This window comes from Triticum urartu, chromosome 7A (genome assembly GCF_056163025.1).
Source record: "Triticum urartu cultivar PI428250 chromosome 7A, HENAU_Tu73, whole genome shotgun sequence".
NCBI classification, from domain to species: domain Eukaryota; kingdom Viridiplantae; phylum Streptophyta; class Magnoliopsida; order Poales; family Poaceae; genus Triticum; species Triticum urartu.
The window spans coordinates 613,131,076-613,155,055 of NC_141879.1; positions in this window are offsets into that span (position 1 = coordinate 613,131,076).

Consider the following 23,980-nt stretch of genomic DNA (forward strand, 5'->3'; position numbering starts at 1 on the left):
GAAAAACGACGAACACATTAACGAACGAACATTCGTTATCTGGATCTAAACGATGAATGTGTTTGTTAAAACGAACGAACAAGCGAACGCTCGCTAATTAAACTAAACCGGAAAAAAGAACCGATCTATCTAAAAAACGGATCTAAAAAAACCAAACGAAAACCGGTGAAAACCAACGGTTTTCAAAAAAAACCGGTGGCGGTGAGATCGACCTCATCGGCGGCGGCGGAGCTCCGGCGGCGAGCGGCGGGGCGGCGACGGCGGCGGCGGCGCGGGAGCGGCGGGCGGCGGCGGCGGCGGCTGGGGCGGCGGGCGGCTTCGGGCTAGGGTTTGGGGGCGGCGGCGGCTTTGGGCTGGTCGGGCCCCGGGGTCGCGCTATATAAAGGCCCCGGCCAGGGAGTCCTGGCCGAAACCGGCCCGTAGTCGGTTCGCTCTCTTTTTTTTTATTATTACGCGCAAAAAATAAACAAAAAGAATACTAAACGGACTCCAAAAATCCCGAAATAAATTTTCCCCGGCTTCTAAAATCATGCCGCACAGGATGAACATTTATTTGGGGCCTAAATGCAATTTTGAAAAACGAGCATTTTTCCTAAATTCAAATAAAATAGAAAATAAAACCAAAATAAAATATTATTTGATTTTATTATTAAATCCTCAATATTTCTTTATTTTTGGAAAGTCATTTTATTCCCTCTCTCATATTTTTATAATAGAAATAATTGAAGATAAAATAAATAAAATCAAATGATCCTATTTTCAAAATTTGAGAAAACTCAAATATGAAAATAACGAAATCCCCAACTCTCTCCGAGGGTCCTTGAGTTTCGTGAAATTTTTAGGATCAACCAAAATACAATAAAATATGATATGCAAAGATGATCTAATGTATAACATTCCAAATTGAAAATTTGGGATGTTACAAACCTACCCCCCTTAAGATGAATCTCGCCCTCGAGATTCGGGTTGGCTAGAAAATAGGTGAGGGTGGTCCTACAGCAATTCTTCCTCTCGTTACCCGGTGGCTTCATCCTCCGTGTGGTGGCTCCACTGAACTTTGCAAAACTTGATAACCTTGCTGCGGGTGACTCGGCTGGCATACTCAAGAATCTTAACTGGTTTCTCCTCGTAGGTCAAATCACTGTCCAACTGAATCGCTTCCAGCGGCACTGTATCTCTCAGCGGCATATCAGCCATCTCCGCATGGCACCTCTTCAACTATGAAAAGTGGAACACGTCGTGAACTCCTGACAATCCTTCGGGCAATTCCAACTTATAAGCTACTTCTCCCATACGCTCCAAAACCTTGTATGGTCCTACAAAACGTGGCGCTAACTTTCCCTTAACTCCAAAGCGATTAACTCCTCGAAGTGGAGATACTCGAAGAAAAACTCAGTCTCCGACTTCGTAAACTGTCTCCTTGCGTTTAGAATCTGCGTAGCTCTTCTGCCTGGACTGGGCTACCTTGAGCCTATCATGAATCAATTTCACTTTCTGTTCCGACTCCTTACTCATATCTGGTCCAAACAATTGTCGGTCTCCAACTTCATCCCACGACAATGGGGTCCTGCACCTCCTTCCGTACAAGGCTTAGAAAGGGGCCATCTTCAAACTAGATTGATAACTGTTGTTGTAAGAGAACTCTGCGTATGGCAAATTCTCGTCCCAGCTAGATCCGTAATCTAGCACAAAAGCTCTCAGCATATCCTCCAAAATCTGATTGACTCTCTCAGTCTGTCCATCTGTCTGCGGATGGAAAGCTCTAGCCTGGTACCCAAAGTTTCATGCAACTGATTCCAGAACTTTGAGGTAAATTGGGTTCCTCTATCTGATACAATGCTCCTTGGAACTCCATGCAGACATACGGTTCTGGTCATGTATATCTTTGCCAACTTGGCACTAGTGTAGGTAGTCTTCACTGGAATGAAATGAGCTACCTTTGTCAAACAATCGACTACAACCCAAATCGAGTCATAGCCTGAACGAGTTCTGGGCAATCCTGTAATAAAATCCATGCCTAACTTATCCCACTTCCATTCGGGTATCGGCAATGGCTGTAGAAATCCTGCTGGCTTCTGATGCTTTGCCTTTACTCTCTGACATACATCACAAACTGCTACATACTCCACAATATCCTTCTTCATTTCGGTCCACCAGAAAGTATCCTTCAAATCCAAATACATCTTGGTATTTCCTGGGTGAATTGAATATGGTGAATCATGGGCCTCCTGCAGAATTAACTTCCTGATCTCCGGGTCATTGGGCACATAAACACGGTCTTCAAACCATAACGTATCATGCTCATCCTCACGAAATCCTTTAGCTTTTCCTTTGCTCATTTTCTCTTTAATAGAAGCAATCTCCTTGTCATTCTTTTGGGATTCTCTGATCTTATCCATCAAGGTAGACTGAATCTCCAATGCTGCTACATAGCCTCTCGGGACTATCTCCAAACATAGCTCACCTAGATTTTCGGCTAACTCCCTTGGTAAATCTCCCGTCATTATGGTGTTGACATGACTTTTACGGCTCAACTCATCGGCTACTACGTTAGCCTTTCCGGGGTGATAATGCAATCTCATATCATAATCCTTGATGAGCTCCAACCATCTCCTTTGCCTGAGATTCAACTCCTTCTGCGTGAAAATATACTTCAAACTCTTGTGATCTGTGTACACCTCACAATGATTTCCAATGAGAAAGTGTCTCCAAGTCTTCAATGCATGCACTACGGCTCCTAAATCCAAATCATGCGTGGCATAATTGAACTCATGAGGCTTAAGCTGTCGAGAGGCATATGAAACAACTCTTCCTTCCTGCATAAGCACTGCTCCAAGTCCTCAACGTGAAGCGTCACAATAAACCTCATAATCCTTGGTCTGATCTGGCAAAATCAACACTGGTGATGTAACCAAACGTTTCTTCAACTCCTGGAAACTGGCCTCACATTCCTCGGTCCATATGAACTTGGTATCCTTCTTCAACAACTCCGTCATAGGCTTCGCAATCTTCGAGAAATTTTCAATGAATCTCCGGTAGTATCCTGCAAGTCCAAGAAAACTCCGGATCTCTCCAACTGTTGTTGGCGCTTCCCAATTTTTCACAGTGTCAACCTTGGTGGGATCTACTGCTATACCTTCTTCGGATATAACGTGTCCGAGAAATCCAACTTCCTTCAACCAAAATTCACATTTACTATACTTGGCATATAACCGATGTTCTCTGAGTTTACCAAGTACCAAACGCAAATGCTCATTATGCTCCTCTTCATTTTTCGAGTAAACCAGGATATCATCAATGAACACTACGACGAACTTATCCAAAAACTCCATGAACACTTTGTTCATCTTGTTCATAAAATAGGCAGGTGCGTTAGTCAGACCGAATGACATAACGGTATACTCGTACAGCCCATACCTGGTGGTAAAAGCCGTCTTAGGTATATCCTATTCTCGAATCTTCAACTGATGGTATCCTGATCGTAGATCGATCTTGGAAAATACCTTAGCTCCTTGCAATTGATCAAACAGATCATTGATCATCGGTAGTGGGTACTTGTTCTTGATGGTTACTTCATTCAATCCTCGATAATCAACAACCATCCTTAACGATCCATCCTTCTTCTCCACTAGAAGTACTGGCGATCCCCAAGGCGGAGAACTTGGGCGGATATATCCTTTATCCAGTAACTCCTTAATCTGCTTCTTAATCTCTTCCAAATCCTTTGCGGGCATCCTATATGGTCTCTTCGATATTGGCCCTGTGCCTGGCAAAAGATCAATCAAGAACTCAATATCTCTATCCGGTGGCATGCCTGGCAACTCCTCTAGAAATACATCAGGGAAATCCTTCACTACTAGTACTTCCTCCTCCACAACTCCTGTTAACGAATTTACTTGAGTCCTTTTAGGCACATGCCGGGATACATACTTGATCCTTCTCCCTTCTGGGGTGGTAAGAAAAATTGACTTACTAGCACAATCGATGTTCCCTCCATACATCGATAGCCAATCCATACCCAGAATTACATCCAAACCTTGTGATTCCAAAATGATTAAATTCGAGGGAAACACATGCCTGGCTATACTCAATGGCACTTGAAAACATCCCTTACTAGCCATATACTCCGCTCCTGGTGAGCTTACTAACATAGGTGTTCTAAGAACCTTAGTGGGTAGGTTATACTTATCCACAAATCCCCTTGATATGTATGAATGTGATGCACCAGTATCGAAAAAGAACGATTGCAGTAAATGACTTAACCAAAAACTTATTGATTACTGCATCCGGCTGCTCTTCAACCTCCTCCACGTTAACGTGGTTCACCTATCCCTTATTGAAAGGGTTCGGCTTATTCCCAGAGCTTCCATTGCCATTTCCATTCTAAGATTCAGGACATTCATTGGCATAATGTCCGGTCTTCTGGCACTTAAAGCAAGTGACTTGGCTCAGGTCTCTTTTGGCTGGGGTTGATGGGTTGGTACTGTTCTGGCCGTTGCTTCCTCCATTCCCATTACCATTCTTGGGGCCATTATGATTGTACGAGCTACCTCCTCCATGGGTATGCTGAAAGTGTCCTCCCGGTCTAGGGGTAAAACGTGGCTTCTGCTGAGCTCCTGAATTGTACTTCCTTTATCCATACTTCCTCTTGCGGTTCTCAATTTGCTGCTGCTTCCCTTCAATCATAAGAGCGCGATCTACCAACTTCTGGTAGTTGTTGAAGGTTGCTACCATCAACTGCATGCTCAACTCATCATTCAGTCCTTCCAGAAACTTCTCCTGCTTAGCTGCATCCGTAGCAACGTCATCTGGGGGCATAACGTGCTAACTTGCTAAAGTCCTCCACATACTAGCCAACTATCCATCCTCCTTGGCGCAGGTTGCGAAACTCTCGCTTCTTCATGGACATAGCTCCTGCTGAAACATGGGCAGTACGGAAAGCCTGCTGGAACTGGTCCCATGTGACAGTGTCGATAGGGAAAGTGGTTGTGAAATTCTCCCACCATGATGCTGCGGGTCCATCCAACTGATGTGCGGCAAACTTCACCTTTTCCGCATCTGTGCATCCTGCCGTGGTCAACTCCCTTGCTGTCTTGCGGAGCCAATCATCTGCTACTATTGGCTCGGTGCTACTGGAAAACACCGGTGGATTCAGCCTAAGAAAACGGGCTAAGTGATCAACAGGTGGTGGTGGTGGTGGGTTGTTGTTGTTGTTCCCCTGATTCTGATTCTGGACTAGCAACTGCATCAACGTATTCTGCTGCTGGATCAACTGAGTGAGCTCCGGTGGGAAGGTAAATCCGGGGTCACGTCTCGGAGGCATCTGAGGGTTTAGAAAAGATGAGATTTTAAGAATAGAGAGGGGTCTAAAGAGAGAAAACACTACCCATATGCACATGAGGCAAAAGCAAACATTTCATTTCATTCAATCAAACAAGGGCATACAATCGGTCTAACTATCGCAAAAGTGCTCGGACTACTATATTTACATGGTGGACTACTACTATTGTTGGGATGGTCTACTAGAAATATTCTTCGGTTGCAGACTCCATGATATCTGCTCCAGCTTCATCAACATAGTCATCATCGCTATCATCTGGATCTGAGTCGGTGTCGTCGATGATGATGTAGTCTTCCGGGTGAATCTCCTTGGGTTCTTCGTCTTCCTCTACCGGTGTAGGGCCTCCCATGAATACTCCGATCTTCATTGTTAGGTCGGCATTCTCATCCACTAGTATTTCGATTTCCTCTTCATAATCTTCACGTGTAGCCTTGAGTTCTTCCCCCAGTTCCTTGATTCTTGTCCTCGCCTTCTTCAGATCTATCATGTCTGCGCACATCTGGTTCTCCTGACGTCGAATGTGCTGGTTTAACTCCTGGATAAAAGCTGCAATTGATCTATCCTTCTTGGTGTTGATCATCTCCCAATGCTCATCTCGGCGCCCACAAATCTGGTAGATAATATCCTTGAGATCATTGTGGTAAACTTCTCCAATGCGTCCCATGGCGATGTGAGCTGCCATGCTCTTTCCTAGACTCCAGGTTGGTGCATCAAAGGAAAACTCTATGGGCTCAATGACTGGCATGAACGTCCTTCCTGGAACTTGAACTTGAATCATCCAGCGCTCCTCTTCAGGTAAAGTGGCGTTGTAGGTCCTGGTGAAGCTTGGTACTCCGATGTTCAGATATCTAGTGACTTCCTTCAAGTGACGTCCAAAGGGTGTATCTTCATCCGGTTGTGTGAACTTGTTCCTTGCATCCGCCATCCTAAAAGAGTAGAAAAGATGAGGAGTCAGAATGGGAAGAGGGAGTAGTGATCTAGGGCTTTAGCTTAGTGGTCGTGTCCTACAGTCAACGTGTGCTCTGAAACCATCTTGTAGCGACCAGACCTCAAAGGGTCCAATCTCTGTGCTCCGGTGTCATCCCTGGATCAGTAGTGCTGACACCACACAGTACTTGAAGGATTTATAACAGAGTAGCAATCACACACTTATTACATCGAGTGTCTCAAAAGAGAACTTAATACAATAAATATGGCTTAAGGCCATCTAATAACGATAACAGCGGAAGGCTTGGAAGATAAGTGAGTCCATCAACTCCAACGGCATCACTGAGTATAGAACCACGACCTAAAGGCACCTTACTCATCGTCTGAAAAGTCTGCAACATGAACGTTGCAGCCCGAAACGGGTCACCACATGGAATATGCTGGCAATGTAACACATAGAGAGCAATGAAAGAATAAGGCTATACTACATGCATATTTGGCTGGTGGAAAGCTCTATGGTTACAATTTTGCGTAATGCCAATTTTTCCTTACTTCAAAGGAATACATTTTAGTTAACTATCATGGTGGTTGTTAAACATTGAGAGTGTAGACACGCTCTCAATCCCAATTAAGCATCATTAAAACCCAACAAAATTAATTAGAGTAACATGATGAGATTCACATGATAATCCAAGTACTAGATACTCAAGTTGTCCATAACCGGGGACACGGCTAACCATGATTAGTTTATACACTCTGTAGAGGTTTGCGCACTTTTCCCCACAAGACTCGATCTCCTCCATTGGGATTCTCGCACTACATGGTGTTTGAGAAACGGATGACCGAGACATAGTCTTTCAGAAGCGCTAGCACCTTACGATCGGGTAGACCGTTACACCTACTTTCCCCTACATCTGCTAGTCTACCACTGTAAGAGTTCGCACAACTTAGTCAACTATGCCAGATCCCATAGTAGCTTGTGGCTGCACACGGAAGTTTCTAGTATGAATAATCTCATGATCCCTTTGAGCCTGGGTGGCGGTCCAAAAGAAAAACAGGCAATCGCTGGAATACCCAGGTGCCTCAATCCACCCAGATGTGTATTTAAGTTGCCACCTTAGATAAACCATTAATTTAACAAACTCACATCTGTCATGGATACACTCACCCAATCCACGTCTACTAGCATAGCATGGCATAATAAGCAAACGTAGAAGTAACTCCCATAGGTTTGGTAATAAAACAGGTAATAGGTACTACCTCATCTACTTCCCAGACCCACAATTTAATTAGACCCTAATCATGCAATGTGTGAGGATTGATCTAATGCAATAAAAACTGGGTAATAGGAAGCATGATCAAAGTGTTACTTGCTTTGCTGATGATCCGCAAAACCTAGCGATTCGAAGTAGCAAGCGGCGCACTCTGGGTACTCTATCGCAAACAAACAAACATACAATAAGTACTCAACTAATGCACAGGTAAAACTCAAATAAGAGATCTAACCGGAAAGTTCAACTTAAGAACTCCGGTTGGCAAGAAGAACCAAATCGAACAAAGCAACGAAAGACAAACGGCAAAAGAAATAAGCTTCGTTTACTATTCTGGATCTAGGTCAAATTTTACAAAGGCAAAAACTTGTTTGACTTGGTTAAACGGAAAGAGGGTTTCGAGATGAAACTCCACGCGCTTGAATCGCCTGATTCCGATAAATGAGCGAAAAGTTATACTAGAACGAAAATCGGATCAGAAATCGCGATCAAAAAAATCGCGGAAAAAATCCGAGAAAAAGAAAACCGACGAACAGATTAACGAACGAACATTCGTTATCTGGATCTAAACGATGAACGTGTTTGTTAAAACGAATGAATGAGCGAACGCTCGCTAAATAAACTAAACCAGAAAAAAACCAATCAATCTAAAAAACGGATCTAAAAAACCGAACGAAAACCGGCGAAAACCAACGGTTTTCAAAAAAAACGGCAGTGGCGAGATCGACCTCGTCGGCGGCGGCGGAGCTCCGGCGGCGGCGGGGCGGCGGCGGCGGAGCTCCGGCGGTGGTTGGCGGCGGGGTGGCGAAGGTGGGCGGCGGCGCGGCGGCGGCGGCTGGGGTGGCGGGCGGCTTGGGGCTAGGGTTTGGGGGCGGCGGTGGCTTTGGGCTGGTCGGGCCCCGGGGTCGCACTATATAAAGGCCCCGGCCAGGGAGTCCTGGCCGAAACCGGCCCGTAGTCGGTTCGCTCTCTTTTTTTTATTATTACGCGCAAAAAATAAACAAAAAGAATACTAAACGGACTCCAAAAATCCCGAAATAAATTTCCCCGGCTTCTAAAATCATGCCGCACAGGATGAACATTTATTTGGGGCATAAATGCAATTTTGAAAAACGCGCATTTTTCCTAAATTCAAATAAAATAGCAAATAAAACCAAAATAAAATCTTATTCAATTTTATTATTAAATCCTCAATATTTCTTTATTTTGGGAAAGTCATTTTATTCCCTCTCTCATATTTTTATAATAGAAATAATTGAAGATAAAATAAATAAAATCAAATGATCCTATTTTCAAAATTTGAGAAAACTCAAATATGAAAATAACGAAATCTCCAACTCTCTCCGAGGGTCCTTGAGTTGCGTGAAATTTCTAGGATCAACCAAAATGCAATAAAATATGATATGCAAAGATGAACTAATGTATAACATTCCAAATTGAAAATTTTGGATGTTACAGTTGTGCCCTCGACAGAACCTTATTTTTCCGTATTCTGATTTCATCTGTCTGTGTTATTTGCTCTGTACCTTATATCTCCATGGTGGTTGCTTAATTTATAAAGCAAGGTGAAAGCCCTTTTTGGGTAAATATTCAATTGTCCCTAACGAGAGCAAGCTACTAATTCTATGTCATCTCAAGACTCGGTTTGTCCAAAGAGGAGAGGCATGCAATGCAAAGACTGGATGGCGCTTGATACGTCTCCAACGTATCTATAATTTTTTATTGTTCCATGCTATATTATATTCTGTTTTGGACATTATTGGGCTTTATTATACACTTTTATATTATTTTAGGGACTAACCTATTAACCGGAGGCCCAACCCAGAATTGTTGTTTCTTGCCTATTTTACGGTTTCATAGAAAAAGAATATCAAACGGAGTCCAAACGGAATGAAACCTTTGGGAACGTGATTTTCGGAACGAACATGATCCAGAGGAGTTGGACCCTACGTCAAGCAATCAACGAGGAAGGCACGAGGTAGGGGGCGCGCCTACCCCCCTCCCCCAGGCGCGCCCTCCACCCTCGTGGGCCCCCTGTTGCTCCACCGACGTACTCGTTCCTCCTATATATATATATATATCTACGTACCCCCAAACTACCAGATACGGAGCCAAAACCCTAATTCCACCGCCATAACTTTCTGTATCCACGAGATCCCATCTTGGGGCCTTTTCCAGAGCTCCGCCGGAGGGGGCATCGATCACGGAGGGCTTCTACATCAACACCATAGCCCCTCCGATGAAGTGTGAGTAGTTTACTTCAGACCTACGGGTCCATAGTTATTAGCTAGATGGCTTCTTCTCTCTTTTTGGATCTCAATACAAAGTTCCACCCCTCTCTTGTGGAGATCTATTCGATGTAATCTTCTTTTGCGGTGTGTTTGTTGAGACCGATGAATTGTGGGTTTATGATCAAGTTTATCTATGAACAATATTTGAATCTTCTCTGAATTCTTTTATGTATGATTGCTTATCTTTGCAAGTCTCTTCAAATTATCAGTTTGGTTTGGCCTACTAGATTGATCTTTCTTGCAATGGGAGAAGTGCTTAGCTTTGGGTTCAGTCTTGCGGTGTCCTTTCCCAGTGACAGTAGGGGCAGCAAGGCACGTATTGTATTGTTGCCATCGAGGATAACAAGATGGGGTTTATATCATATTGCATGAGTTTATCCCTCTACATCATGTCATCTTGCTTAAAGCGTTACTATGTTCTCTTGAACTTAATACTCTAGATGCATGTTGGATATCGGTCGATGTGTGGTGTAATAGTAGTAGATGCAGGCAGGAGTCGGTCTACTTCTCTCGGACGTGATGCCTATATACATGACCATACCTATATATTCTCATAACTATGCTCAATTTTGTCAATTGCTCAACAGTAATTTGTTCAGCCACCGTAAATACTTATGCTCTTGAGAGAAGCCACTAGTGAGACCTATGGCCCCCGGGTCTATCTTCCATCATATTAATCTTCCAATGCTTAGTTATTTCCTTTGCCATTTATTTTACTTGCATCTTTTATTCCTCCTTATCATAAAAATACCAAAAATATTATCCTATCATATCTATCAGATCTCACTCTCGTAAGTGACCATGTAGGGATTGACAACCCCTTATCGTGTTGGTTGCGAGGATTTATTTGTTTGTGTAGGTGCGAGGGACTCGTGCGCGGCCTCCTACTGGATTGATACCTTGGTTCTCAAAAGCTGAGGGAAATACTTACGCTGCTCTGCTGCATCACCCTTTCCTCTTCAAGGGAAAACCAACGCAGTGCTCAAGAGGTAGCAAGAAGGATTTCTGGCGCCGTTGCCGGGGAGGTTCGCGCAATACAAGTCAAGATTTGACTCCCGACAACGAGTCACTTGTGGCGCCCTTGCAAGTCAAGACATACCAAGTATCCATCACAAACCCTTATCTCCCGCATTACATTATTTGCCATTTTCCTCTCCCCCACTTCACCCTTGTCGTTTTATTCGCCCTCTCTCTCTCCGTCCTCCCTCTCTTTCTCTATTTGCCTCTTTTTGCCCGTTTCTTGTTTGCTTGTGTGTTGGATTGCTTGCTTGTCACAATGGCTCAAGACAATACTAAATTGTGTGACTTCACCAATACCAACAACAATGATTTCCTTAGCACTCCGATTGCTCCTCTTACCGATACTGAATATTGTGAAATCAATGATGCTTTGTTGAATCTTGTCATGAAAGCTCAATTCGCCGGCCTTCCTAGTGAAGATGCCGCTACCCATCTGAATAACTTCATTGATTTATGTGATATGCAAAAGAAGAAAGATGTGGATAATGATATTGTTAAATTGAAGCTATTTTCTTTTTCGCTTAGAGATCGTGCTAAAGCTTGGTTTTCGTCTTTGCCTAAAAATAGTATTGATTCGTGGAATAAGTGCAAAGATGCTTTTATCTCTGAGTATTTTCCTCCCGCTAAGATCATCTCTCTTAGAAATAATATTATGAATTTTAAGCAACTTGATCATGAACATGTTGCACAAGCTTGGGAGAGGATGAAATTAATGATACGTAATTGCCCTACACAAGGTTTGAATTTGTGGATGATTATACAAAAAAATTATGCCGGATTGAATTTTGCTTCTAGAAATCTTTCGGCTGCGGGATGCACTTTTATGGAAATCACTTTAGGAGAAGCTACTAAACTCCTAGATAATATTATGGTTAATTATTCTCAATGGCACACTCAAAGATCTACTAATAAGAAAGTGCATGCGATAGAAGAAATTAATGTTTTAAGTGGAAAGATGGATGAACTTATGAAACTATTTGCTAATAAAAGTGTTTCTTATGATCCTAATGATATGCCTTTGTCTACTTTGATTGATAATAATAATGAATATATGGATGTGAATTTTGTTGGTATGAATAATTTTGGTAACAACGCCTATAGAGGAAACTTTAATCCTAGGCCGTATCCTAGTAATTCCTATAATAATTATGGTAATTCGTACAACAATTCTTATGGAAATTATAATAAGATGCCCTCTGATTTTGAATCTAATATTAAAGAATTTATTACTTCGCAAAAGAATTTCAATGCTTTGATTGAAGAAAAATTGCTTAAGATTGATGAGTTGGCTAGGAACATTGATAGAATTTCTCTTGATGTTGATTCTTTGAAACTTAGATCTACTCCACCTAAGCATGATATCAATGAGTCTCGCAAAGCCATGATAATTTCCATTGATGAGTGCAAAGAAAGAACCGCTAGGATGCGTGCTAAGAAAGATTGCTTTATAAAAGTGTGATCTTCTAATTTCCATGATAATAAAGATGAAGATCTAAAAGTTATTGATGTGTCCCCTATTAAATCTTTGTTTTGCAATATGAATCTTGATAATTATGGGACTGAATATGATCCACCTTTACCTAGACAGCGTTCCAAAAATTTGGAGTCTTTAGATTTTGATGCTAAAATTGTTAGAAGTGGGATTGAAGAAGTCAAAACTTTAAATATTAATGAACCCACTATTTTGGATTTCAAGGAATTTAATTATGATAATTTCTCTTTGATAGATTGTATTTCCTTTTTGCAATCCGTGCTAAATTCTCCTCATGCTTATAGTCAAAATAAAGCTTTTACTAAACATATCGTTGATGCTTTGATGCAATCTTATGGAGAAAAACTTGAGTTGGAAGTTTCTATCCCTAGAAAACTTTATGATGCACTACTAGAAAAAGGGCTATAGATGGGATTGACACTAATGGCGCACCAGACCAGCGGTGCGCCATTAGTATATAGTAATGGCGCACCACCTTCTGTTACGCCATTAGAGTTGAAACTACTAATGGCGCACCTGGCCCAGGGTGCGCCATTAGTATCAAAAAAAATTGAACTAGTGCGCCTGTCCAAACATACTAATGGCGCATCCAGACACAGTGCGCCATTACTAGTTGTAACTAGTAATGGCGCACCTGTCGGAAAGTGCGCCACTAATGTTGTTTTTTATTATATTTTTTATTCCTTTTTTTGCAAAACTACTAATGGCGCACTGTTCCACCGTGCGCCATTACTAGTTTAAACTAGTAATGGCGCACTGTTGAACAGTGCGCCATTAGTATGTTTTTTTGCAAAACTACTAATGGCGCACCACCAGAAGGTGCGCCATTAGTAACCTGGATTACTAATGGCGCATTTAGAGTTGGTGCGCCATTAGTAAGTGGGCAGCAACAAGATATTTTGGACAGCCTCTCCTACCCACACTCACTTTCTCCCCACTTCATTCTCTCCACCTCCTCCTTGTCTCGGGTGCCTCCTCTTTTTCACCTCATTTCCACCATAGATTCATTCAATTTAAGTGGTTAAATTACCTTGTTTTGATAGGTAAGTAAGGGGGGAAGCTATATTTATGTTTTTCTCCCTACAACAATGTGCACATGCACTTTTTATGGCCTAGCTAGATCTATGTATGTTCGTGGTGTTGCATATGTTTGTGGTGTTGCATATGTGTTTGTGTTTGGAGGTGTACCGGTATTTGAAATGCGATAGTTGCCAATATTTTGCCGAAATGTTGATTCATTTCCGTTTCGGCGAGAATTTTGGCATTAAGCATTCTTTTTGGTCCTATTTTTAGGGAAAGTCATGCCAAATTTTTTCCTGGTTCTAAAATATCGTTTTGCTCTTCCCCGCAAGCGACCATGGTCCGCACGATGACCGAAGGCATCGTGAATAGGTTTTTGAGGTTTGCGAAGGCCGAGATGCTTCAAAATAACGAGACGGAGATAAGATGTCCGTGTCGAAGATGCAAGCTTAAGAGCCTTATTGCGGACCCGGATTCCGGGCAGGTGCGGGACCACGTGCTCTTGCGTGGTTTCATGGATGGCTACCGGTGGCAAGGTGATGAAGATGACTACGAAGTCGTCCATGGGGGCCGGGCAAGAAATGAGGAAGGGCAGCAAGACAACCACCGCGGCTCGGGCGGGCGAGAAGAAGAAGAATCCCCAGGAGATGATCATGATGGTGATGCTGTACACAGTCATCATGTAGAAGATGCAGGACATGATGATGAGGAAGATGCTGGAGCAGACGACGGGCATGATCATAAAGATGATGATGCCGGCGGAGCAGACGACGCTGGACCATCGATGGGCTGGGTGCAGGACCCTCATATTCAAGAGCTGCTTCTCAAGCAGACGGATAACGCAAGAGCTGCCGCCCGAGAGAAAGCCAAGATGGATCAACTTGAGTTAGACGCGGTTACTCCATTGTATGAAGGATGCAGGCCCGAGGATACCCGCCTGAAAGTAACGCTCATGGCTCTGGAGATGAAGGTAAAACACAAAATGACCGACGCATGCTTCGACGAGAACATGTCATTCTGGCACGAACGTCTTCCCAAGGGGAACAAGTGCCCGACCAGTTTGGAGGAGGCGAAGAAAATCGTGTGTCCTCTGGATTTACCGCACGTGAAATACCATGTGTGCATGAACAATTGCATCATTTATCGGGACGAGCACGCGGAGTCTACCATATGTCCGGTGTGCGGCGTCACTCGATACAAGAAGAGGAAGAAAGCTCCTCGAAAAGTGGTGTGGTACTTTTCGATCACTCCTCGTCTGCAGCGGTATTTCGCGGACCCTAAGCTAGCAGAGCTCCTGCGTTGGCACGCGGATAGGGAGGAGAAGAAGCGAGAAGATGACGCAAATGATCCGGAGATAGATAAAAAAGACAAGATGCTGAGTCACCCTAAGGGTGCGAGCCAGTGGCAAGCGTTGAACTTCGAATACCCAGAATTTGGGAAGGATCCAAGGAACATCGTGCTGGGTGTGAGCACCGATGGAGTCAATCCGTTTGGCAGCCAGAGAAGCACACATAGCACCTGGCCTGTGTTTGTGTGGATGTGCAACCTTCCCCCCTGGTTGTGCATGAAGAGGAAGTACATTCACATGAGTATGCTAATTGAAGGGCCAAAACAACCAGGGAATGACATCAATCTGTATCTGGGGCTGCTGAAGGAGGAGCTAGACACACTGTGGAAAACGCCAGCCAATACGTGGGATGCCGCAAAGAAAGAATATTTCCCTATGAGAGCCGCACTGCTCACGACGGTGGACGACTATCTCGGTTACGGATATCTCGCGGGGCAGGTAGTCCACGGATTTTCTGGATGCGTAAGGTGCATGGATGACAAATGTATCGCCAGCTAGATAGAGATCCCGGGTCTTCGAAAACCGTGTTCATGGGACATCGAAGGTGGCTTCGCGACGATGACCCGTGGAGGAAACGCAAGGATCTGTTCGATGGTGAAACCGAACCCCGAAAACGCCTGTGTACGAGGAGCGGCGAGGAAATAGACAAGCTGTTGAAAAATTGGAAAGACTGCCCACTGCCGGGAAAGAAGCAAAAGGCGCCAGAGCCGGGAAAGAAGCAAAAGGTGCCAGAGCTGCTGCTGAAGGTATGGAAAACGAGGTCTGTTTTCCGGGACTTGCCGTACTGGAAGATCCACTGTGTGCCTCACAGCCTTGATGTCATGCATATCACGAAGAACGTGTGCGAGAGTCTGCTTGGTACCCTGCTCAACATGCCAGAGAGGACCAAAGATGGGCCGAAAGCAAGGGCAGACTTGAAATCAATGGGCATCAGGCAGGAGCTTCACGCTATATATGATGATGATGATGATGATGATGATGAGGCGAAGCAGGACACAGAAAGTCGTCGCAAAGGCAAAAAGGCCAAGAAGACCGGAAATGACTACCCTCCCGCGTGCTTCACTCTAAGTCAGGAGGAGATCGAGCATTTTTTCACCTGCCTCCTAGGAGTAAAACTTCCTTACGGTTACGCGGGGAAGATAAGCAGATACCTAGACCCAGCGAAGCAGAAGTTCAGCGGGATGAAGTCTCACGACTGTCACATGCTGATGACACAGATACTTCCAGTTGCAATCCGTGGGATCATGGACGCGCACGTCCATGAAACGCTATTTGGCCTATGCAACTTTGTCGACGTCATCTCTCGGAAGTCGATTGGCGTGAGGCAACTCAGAAGGCTACAGGAAGAGATCGTGGTGATACTATGCGATCTTGAGATGTACTTCCCGCCCGCATTCTTCGACGTTATGGTGCATCTGCTGGTCCATATAGTGGAGGATATCATCCAACTCGGGCCGACGTTCCTGCATAGCATGATGCCGTTCTAAAGGATGCATGGTGTCATCAAAGGATACGTTCGCAACATGTCACGTCCAGAGGGAAGCATAGCCAGGGGCTTTCTGACCGAAGAGTGCATCTCCTACTGCACGAATTATCTAGGCATCGAGAACCCCGTTGGTCTGCCCGTCAACAGGCACCTCAGCAGGCTCGCTGGATGGGGTCACCGTGAGGGTCGCCGCGAAATCCATGTCGACTTCGAGGGTCGACTCACCGACTTTGAAAGAGCAAACCTAGTCGTGCTACAACACATAGACGTGGTCGATCCTTGGGTGGTAGAGCACAAAACCTTTATTAAGATGACGTACAATGACCGAGGCCAACAGAGGACGGACGGAGATATACTCAAAGAGCACAACTCATGTTTCACGCATTGGTTCAAGCAAAAGCTTCTGTCGTACCCTTTACATGAGGATTCTTCCGCGGAAGAACAACTCATATTCGCCTTGTCACAGGGCGCCGAGCACAACCTAATGACCTATGAGGCGTACGATATCAACGGCTACACATTCTACACCGAGGCCAAGGACATGAAGAGCAATGGTTATCAGAACTCCGGGGTAACGATGGAATCCTACACTGGTAACGACAAGGACAGATACTACGGAAGGATCGAGGAGATCTGGGAGCTGAGCTACGCTGGAGAGAAGGTCCCGATGTTCCGTGTCAGATGGGCCAAGAGCGTCCTAAAAGAAGACCGGTATTTCACCACCATGGTTATACCCGAAGCCAAATCCAAGACCGCGGGCGCAAACGTCACCGCGAAAAATGAGCCATGGGTACTGGCTTCCCAAGTGGACCAATGCTTCTTCTTTACCGACCCGTCAAAGCCCAGTCGTGTTGTCGTGAGGAGAGGCAAAAGGAAGATCATCGGAATGGATGGAGTAGCCAATGAGCAAGACTTCCACAAGTACGGCGACCCGAGGATCGACCATGACGACGATGATGAAGTAGCAGCATACACCACAAGAAGAAGCAGGACCACCCTACCTAAAGGACGTCCGTTCCACAGAAGAACTCCATTTGCGAAAAAGAAGGGCAAGAAGATTGTGAATAGATAGCTAGCTAAGATCGATTGTATTTAAATCGTAGCCTTCATTTCTCGATTGTATTTCATGGGCAATTTTTGAACTATCATGAATATTTTTAAATTTCATGGACACTCGATCTCGATCCCCCTCCATCTCGATCGCTATCCCCGCCTCGCCAGATCCGGTCCCCCTCGCCGCCGGGCACCCCTCGGTCCACCGGCCGCCGCCGCCGACCCCCCGCACCCTCGATTCTCCTACTCAACCGCCGCCGCCGACCCCCCGCACCCCTCCCCTACTCAACCGCCGCCGCCGACCCCCCGCACCCCCCGCACCGTCCCCCGCTCCACCGGCATTACTGTTTGATGATATTTTTAAAAAAATTATTACTGTCTTATAAAAAAATATTACTGTTATGATTTAAACAAGTTTGAACATATTTAAACACAAATAAGTATCAAACAGCATTTTAAATGCATAAAAAAATTATGGAGCCTGGGAATCAAACCCAGGACCTCCTAGTGTGAGAACTGGCTGCTGACCAGTCGAGCTAGTAGAGGGAACTTGATGTGGATCAGGTCAGGTCGAGGATAACCTGTTGGCTCGAGCAGAAATCAAAAAAAAATACTAATGGCGCACCAGGGTGAGGTGCGCCATTAGTATGGATGTACTTATGGCGCACCGAGGGGTGGTGCGCCATTAGTATTGTGCCTCCCCCATCCATATTTCCTCCCCGGCCCAAACCTATCCCCTCTCTCGCCCTCGCCCTCGATCCCCTTCCCCTCTCCTCTCCCGACGCCGCTGCCCCGCCGCCTCGACGCTGCCCCGACGCCGCCTCGACGCCTCGACGCCGCCTCGATGCCCCGACGCTGCCTCGACGCCCCGACGCCGCCTCGACGCCTTGCCCGCGCGCGGCGCAACCTTCGCCTCGCCGAGTCCAAAGGTACCCTCTTTCTCCACGCCCCCCGCTCCCCGGACCCTGGCTAGGGTTCTAACTGAACTGCTGGGGGTTTCGCATCTAGCGGTCGGCGGCGCCGCGAAGCTGGAGGAGCTGCTCGTGGAGGAGACGTGGCTGGAGGCGCTGTCCGGGGAGCTGCGCAAGCCCTACGCGCTCGACCTCTGCCGCTTCGTCGCGCACGAGCGCCTGCACACCAAGGTGCCCATCTACCCGCCGCCCCACCTCGTCTTCCACACGCTCCACACCACCCCCTTCCACAACGTCAAAGCCGTCATCATCGTCCAGGTACCCAAATACCAAGCCACTCAAGTCTACGAATCCTGTACTTGTTCACCTGCTGCTTCATTTTCATTGTGAAGAAATGTGTGACAGTTTCACTAACTTAATTTCATTCTGAAGAAATTTGCGCCTAGAATTTCTTTTTGTTACAATGCTGCTTGCTGAATGGAGTGATGGCATCAAATTGAAACATGGATAGAAAAAAATTGGCAACGCCGTATGCAGAAATGTAAATTGTTGCTTCTGTTCTGCGTATTTATATTATGCTAGAATAACTGATTTGTGGTGACAGTGCTGCCTGCTGTATGGAATAATGACATTATACCGAAATATGGATAGTATAATTTGGCAGTGCCATATGCATTTTCATATTATCATGTGAGAATAACTGGTTTGAGGCTATTTTGTTTGTGTGATCACATTGTGGTGCCTGGCATATTTGCCACAACACTTTGTAGCCGGAAAATATGCCTGTCATATATATGCCTTTCATTCAGCTATTAGTTGGTGATCCTATTTCGCTTGCTGTACTTACCATATGGTCTTCATTTGTCTTTGAACCTACTTTGCATCTGTATCATGCACTAAGTTTCTGATTTTAGTGTTTTCAGTCTATTTTTCTATTTCTGCTTTAACATAACGGAATAACTAATGGTGGCTGCCTAATGATGACAGACTAAGTTTCTGATTTATTTTCTTATAGAAGTGTAGATTCATTGGTAGCAATTGTTTTCAGTGTCTCATGTTGCAGATTGTGAACAGATAGCTAGCTAAAATATGTGTTCTGAAACACTGAGAGCAGAAACACTTATTACATACATATGCTCAAGAAACACTTACTAACCAGAAAAGGTTTTGACTTGAAATGTTAATAGCACAGAGAGCACCACAAGTTAAACACCTCAATCTGTTAGTATTTGTCTGCATTTTCTCACATTCTTCTTGTATCTGATCCAGTATTGCTTGTAGTGGTTTGTCCAAAATGTTGAATGATACTGCTTGGAGATGCATATATTGTTTCACCTCTTGACATGCCAATGTATTTTCCATGTTGTGATGGAGGCCTTTTTTGCCTTGTCCACCCGAGAGGCCCTTGAGTTTGCTGGAATGTCGATTAACTTCCGTTCCGGCAAATTCGAGTACTCCATATGTCCTATTTTCAGCAAAGGTCATGCTGAAATTTTCCGTGAATTTTAGCATGACTTTGCTAAAAATAGGACATATGGGGTACTTATGACTAATGCATGGGTGTCGACAAACCATTAATTATACAACCTTGGCTTTTAGGGTGCCTCGGTGTCGATAAAAACCGAAATGATGAAAGCTTAGGCTTTTAGGGTGCCTCGGCGTCGAAAAACCCTCAATGATAAAAGCTTAGCTTTTAGGATGCCTCGGTGTCGACAAACCCTAAATGATGAGACCATGATCTTGTTCCTTGACAATAACCAACTTTTTGACCAAACTTTGTTCCTATTTAGAGAGAAACATGGCCAACAACGATGAGGCCGGGGGTTCGGGCGGCAAGGCATTCTGGGAGCTGTCCCAGGAGATGGAGGAACAACCTCACTTGTATGAGGACGCCGCCTTCCCCACCGATCCTGAGACCACTGATGGTGCCGCCGAGGATGACCCCACTGATGCCACCACTGATGGTGCCGCCGAGGATGCCACCACTGATGATGGCGGCGCACGCACAGATGGCAGCCAACCGAAGAGGCAACGGAAGGACCGGTGCCCGACCGTGCTCCGCACCCTCAAGGAGGAAGTTATTGAAGTGGACTCCGGGGGGAATCCAACGGCGCCCGAACGAATAGTCAAGGGGTACTCGCTTGAGCTCGGGTGCATTCTCCGGAGCACCGTCTCGATCAACACCGAGAACCTAAGGCATCCTAACCGAGGGAATTTGCGCAACCTCCTCTTCACGAAGCTGCACAAACGATACAAGTTCCCCGCTGAATTTGAAAACACAAGCCTCAAAGGGATTAAAGTGAACAATGCTGCCCTCACGAAGATGAGCAAGGCCCTGTCTACTTGAAAAAGCAATGTGAAGAGAATGATCGAGACAGGTGAGAGTTATGAGAAGATCAAGGAGAAAAATCCTTCGATCACCGAAGATGACTACAACGACTTCAAGATCAATTGCTCGAGCACCGCAAACTCCAAATCAAGTCAGTGGGGGAAAGAAATGCGGGAGCTGAACTTAGGGGAACACACACTCGGTCCTGGCGGTTACAGAGTGGCGGAGCCTATATGGGACAAGGAGGAGGCGGACCATGCCGAGCAAGGCCTACCGCCCCTCTTCGATAAATACGGTGACAAGCAGACCAGGAACTTTGTCAGGGCCCGGTACAAGAAGGACCCAAAAACAAAGGAGCTTACCACGGATCCTAAGACCAGGGCGCTTGAGCTTGTTCTGGTAAGGAATACACCCCCGCGTAATTAGCTCCATATGGTTGCATTCTAATTAATGAAGCCAAATTTCTAAATGGTTCGCATTCCTTCCGCAGCCGACTGAAAGCAGTAGCGCGGGGTCGACTAAGAGCAACCCTTGGGACACCACTCTAAATAGGGCGTTGAATGTAATGAAGAACAAGGATAAGCTCAGTAAGCCGACGTCAGCTGGTCGTGTGGCCGGCAAAGGCTTGCCGAAAAAATGGTCGTCATACTATAACATTGGTGGGCGAAAGGAGAAAAAGACCAGCTCGGAAAGCCAGGCGCGCGAGGTTCAAGAACTCAAGGCACAGGTTGCGCGGATTCCGGAGATTGTCCAAGAGCAAGTGCAACAACAAATCGGAGCGACGATCACCGCCATTGTGCCTACCTTGATCAAGGGGTTGAGTGCGTGGATTGCGGGCAGCCAACAGGGGCGGCCCCCGATTCCTAGCTTCACGGCCAGCAACTCGCAGAATGCGATGGCGGGGCCATTGGTGTCTCCGGCGGAGGCGGCATTGGTGTCTCCGACGCCGGCACGGGAGCTTAATGCACCCGGGTGTACGCCGGCCGCCACCTCGGCAGCAAGCGGCCCCTCCGTCAACTGCATGCCCGCCGTTGGCGGTGCCTCGACATTTGCCGAGCTCGATGCCATCATCACGGTAACTAATTAAGCCTCTCTCGGCCGAGGACTTCATCTCCTTGCCTTTGACTGGGCATCCCTGACGCCCTACATGTTTTCGCAGGGCGCCACCGACGTTCCGTGCACTCTCCTGCACTTCGTGAACAACAAGTTGGTCGATGTCGCCAAGGGCAAAATCGTTCAACCGGGCAACCCCTTGTTCCACGGTACCCAGATGCCACCCAACTTGTTTAGGGTTCAACTAGTTCGGGTGCTGCCAGGCTGCGACGAGTTGTTACCTCCGATTCGACCCGTCGGGGCCGACGATGATGACGTGATGACCCTCAGCGCCTGCCTGAGCTGGCCCCTGCTTTGGCCGAAGAGCCAGATTCGTTTGGGGGCGGGGGACACCACCCCAAAGACAACACCGCCAGTCGTGCCGGCGCCAAGTCGGCCCCATGGCAAGACCGCCGCAACGGTGCCGGACATCCCTATGCCACTGGATCCAAACATGCATATGGCACGGGATCAGAACGACGACGACGACGATACATGTGACACCCCAAAATTTTGGCCTTGTTTTATACATTAAAATTTTTCCAGGAAATTAAAAACTTTTATTTTCTGGGCTCCCTTTTGATTTTTTTGAACCATTTTCTCCCTTGTTATTATGGAGTTTTTCCCCAAAGTGAAAACCTTTCAAATATGTTATTGGGCTTGTTTAACCTCTCAAGAAAAACTTTTCTTTTATCAGTATAACTAATTACCTAATTAAATTGCTTGATCTTTATTTTCTTGAAAAATGGTTTTTCAAGGTTATATGGCCATATTTGAACTACAACCATTTGATAAATTCACCTAAAATTCCAACAAAAATTTGGAGATGTCATGTGATGTTTTTAAATCACTTTTATACAAAAATATCTTTTATTCATGAAATATTTTGAGCTCTACACCCAATTTTTCTTCTCTGGTCCAGAGTGCAATTTTTGCACTACAACCCATTTAAATAGTTCTTTCTAGCCTCCACCAAAATTATGGGATATTGGTAGTAGCATATGATTCAACATTATGCAAAAACCTAGTGCTGTTCTTTGAAAATTTTGAGTGAATCAACCTCATTTTCATTCTGGTCCAGCCTTGTGATTTCTACTACAACCTTATTTAATTTTGCTCCAATGATCTTGTGCTTTCTCCTACTTGTAGACAGCCCTACCAAACCCCTAAATCCAGGAGCATGCACCCATTGATTCATTTTTGGTTCATCAAATAATGCCTTTTTCTTTCTGTCCAGAATTGAAGTTTTGCAAAACTTGCACTAACAAGTTTCTGCTTTTGGCAAACTAACTTCATCACCTCCTTATGCATCTAAGGAGACCCTGATCTGGAGAATTTGGCCACTCCAAGAAAAGCCTAGGTGCCTGTGGCATTATATCAAACACCCTGTGTGCATAGCCAGATTTGGCATGGATTCAAGTTTACACTGTGAACTTGCACCTCTGATCAAATTAACATGTCCACTAGACTCCTAGTTACTCCTAACCTGGGTCTGTTTAGTGCCAGCCTCACCCAAGCCCTGTAGCAGGCCCTGGCATTACGACGAGCACGTTCAGTGCACACCCAGAGCGCGAGCAGAGCGTGCGTTTGGCACGCGTTTTCCACGTGCCGCGCCCGAGCCGACGCGTCGCGCCCCTGGCCTTGCCACCACTGCAGAGCCGCGCCACGCATGTCCCTCCTCACCGCAACACGCCAAGAGCCCTCGCCACGCCCCGGCAGGCCAAGAGCTAGCCGCCACGGCCGCCCGACAGCCCCTGCTCATGTCGGCGCCGCCGAGCCTCCCCCTCTCGCCACTTGCCTCCTGGAGCAGTGCGTGCTCATCCGCAAGCGTGTTCCCTAGCACTCGTCGCCGCCACGACGCCCTGCCACTACAGGAAGGCGGTCCGCCGTCGTTCTTATCCGGCCGCCGCAAACCGACCTCGTCGCGCTATAAAAGGAGGTCCCTGAACTCCCCCGAGCACGCAGGCAACCTCAGGCCACCCCAATGGCGCTCCCCTAGCTCGCATTCGACCCGGGGAGGCCTCCTTCCTCATCTCCGGCAACTCCTGCTGCCGCCACCGCCCCGGCCAATCCGGCACCTGTAGTACCTCCCCCTCTCCACTCTCTCCACCAGGAGCCTTCTCTTCCTCCCACGAACACTTTCCCCTGCTCGATTTTGATCGGGAACCGCCGCAACCCCAAACTCACTCTGCTCCCGAAGCCCCCTCCGCCGCGCAGCTCACCGCCGACGACCCTTTCCACCCCCATCTACCCAGCGACCACCGGAAGGACCGCCTCGGTCTTGCGGATCCATCCAGACCCTCTGGAACCCGTGGGGAGACGCCGTTCTCCGGCGACGATCGCCGTTGCCTCGCCTCCGTTCGGGCAAAGGAAGAGGAGGGAGGGATAGACTGGTCAAA